Source organism: Euprymna scolopes, chromosome 39 (assembly GCF_053919585.1).
Source record: "Euprymna scolopes isolate OS-2025 chromosome 39, ASM5391958v1, whole genome shotgun sequence".
Classification (NCBI taxonomy): domain Eukaryota; kingdom Metazoa; phylum Mollusca; class Cephalopoda; order Sepiida; family Sepiolidae; genus Euprymna; species Euprymna scolopes.
The window spans coordinates 66,329,933-66,332,385 of record NC_136520.1 but is presented as its reverse complement, the minus strand read 5'-3'; the positions used below and the strand labels follow the sequence as shown (position 1 = coordinate 66,332,385).

Below are 2,453 nucleotides of genomic sequence, written 5' to 3'. Positions count from 1 at the left end.
ATCGTCCTAACACTACTATATATATATATATATATATATATATATATATATATATATATATATATATATATATATATATATACACTTAAAAGAATAATTTGAAAACGTCATTATAAACTAAAGGACAACAACAAAAAATATATTAAATTACAAGCTTAAAAACATATTAATAAGAAAAGTGAAAACTCTATTTGCATTACGAACGCTGAAGACCGGATGTACATAGATACTTACTAAGACTTTCCTCGATAATCATTATTTAGTAATAAATTTATTTCCTGTCCGTATCTACGTATATACACAACCCTTCTAACTCTTTCACTGCAATTGGTGTAATATACGAACATATCCTTTTGGAGACATTTTCATTTATATTGAACGGCCTTTTGTCTCAATGGTAATTTCTAACAGACTATAAATTTTTCCACAAGGAAAACCTGGTAACCGTTTATTTCCTGTCCGTATCTTCGTAAATACCAGCAAGGGTGAAACATATTTCGAGGTAAGTTTTTATTGTTTGTAGTTTTTTTAACATTGTTTTATGCAAACGTTTTCACGTGAAAATACTTACGAATACGCTAGATTTATTGCAGTATCATTAAGTGTCATTTATATCAACCATATCTTTAATTCAGTGCATGATCGATATATAATCGATACATAATCGAGAGAAGAACATGCACCAACAACAGGTAAATAAATAATATGGAGGACACGGTCTGCATCCTGCGAATATTGTACCTTCTTATTTCACGTCACAGAATAACGTTTTTTTTTTCTTTATATATCAATGATATTCCAGATAATATTATTCAAATGATCAGCATCTGTGTTGATGGGAGATGATGGTGCTTAAGTGGTTAATGATACAGACTGACGATCTGGATGTTCCAAGTTCGAATCCAGTTTGAACACTGTCACTAAGGATATTGACAACTTTTCTGCGGCTCCATCCGTAAGTACCCACTATCTTTCTAGCAAGAATTCTGATTAGAAAAATATCGGGGAAACCAATGCCAGCAATAGAATTTTCGGATTCATACGATGATGATGATGATGATGATGATGATCTATGTTGATGATACCATTTTGTATTCTTGTCTTTCTTGTCTCTTTCTCTCTCTTTCTCTCTCCTTCACTCGTTCTCCTCCTCTCTCTCTCCTTCTTTATCTCTCTTCCCCCCTCTCTCTTTCTCTCTCCCTCTCTCTCTCTCTCTCTGCTACGGACTGACGACTTGAGCGTTCTAAGTTCGAATCAATCTCATTCCACAAAAATCTCTTTCACTTCTCGGGTTCCTCCCGCAAGTACCCAATAAATATCTCTCTAGAAATATCGGGGAACCAATGCCAATATAATATTCGGATAATCAACATTTGTGGTGATGCGAGATCACAGTGGTCTAGTAGTTACCGACACGGACAAATGACTTGGATGTTCCAAGTTCGAATCTCGTTCGTTCCACAAAAGTCATGCTCGCTCAGGATGTCGGTAACCTTCTCGGGGTCTTTCCCGTAAGTAACCGTTGTCTCTCTAGAAAGAATTCTGATAAGAAAATATATCGGGGAAACCAATAGAAATTTTGGATTTATACGAGATGATGACGATGATGATGATGATGATGATGATGATGATGATGCTACCCCGTATTCTTGTGTTCCCTCTCTCTCTCTCTCTCTCTCTCTCTCTCTCTCTCTCTCTCTACTGGAAGTTTACTTCGGTTTGGTTTGTGATTGTGCTGCGAAATGGCTTGTTTCTTTTAATAATTTTAACATTGAGCGCGTGTCTTTAATTTGTGCGTGTAAGTTGATTCTTTTGAGACTTTTTTTCATTCGATGGCCCTGCTCTTGAGGAGAAATCAACTCTGATACTTCTTGGCGGGTCTTTCTTATCTAATCTATTGCTTTTTTCTTTTTGTTTATATATTTATTTATTTTTTGATTTTAGTGAAATCCCGAAAAACTATCCACGTAACACCCCTCTACACACACACACACACACACACACACACAGACACACACACACATACACACACACACACACACACACACACACACACACATATATGTAAGAACAAGTAGTTAATAAAACACGTTAAAAAAACACTTTGAAAAAGAGTTAAAAACATATTTAATTTTAAAAAAAGAAGCACAAAATAAATGGATAGTTCTTATAAGCTCTATTTCCTATTTGGTTTTGTCGAGCTTTTACATCTGGTTGAGGTTACTTTATAAATATTAACTCTCCAATATTTATAATATACGTTAGTTTTGCCATCTTGGATTATTTTGGTACACTAACCTGTAATTCTTATTTCATTACACACACACACACACACACACACACACACACACACACACGTATATATATATATATATATATATATATATATATATATATATATATATATACAGAAATTATATCAGCATACACTAAAGGCCATATGAAAAAGATTC

General features: G+C 34.0%; 1 protein-coding gene across 1 annotated transcript in view; it reads left to right on the top strand.

The window, feature by feature from the left end:
* The first annotated feature begins 239 nt into the window (after positions 1 to 239).
* LOC145263820 (uncharacterized) overlaps positions 240 to 2,453 on the top strand; it is a 114,582-nt gene continuing 112,368 nt past the window's right edge. Inside the window, exons 1-2 of the mRNA XM_080120886.1 lie at positions 240 to 502; positions 803 to 955. The gene's annotated coding sequence lies outside the window, so the exon portion shown is untranslated. The remainder of the gene's footprint in view (positions 503 to 802; positions 956 to 2,453) is intronic.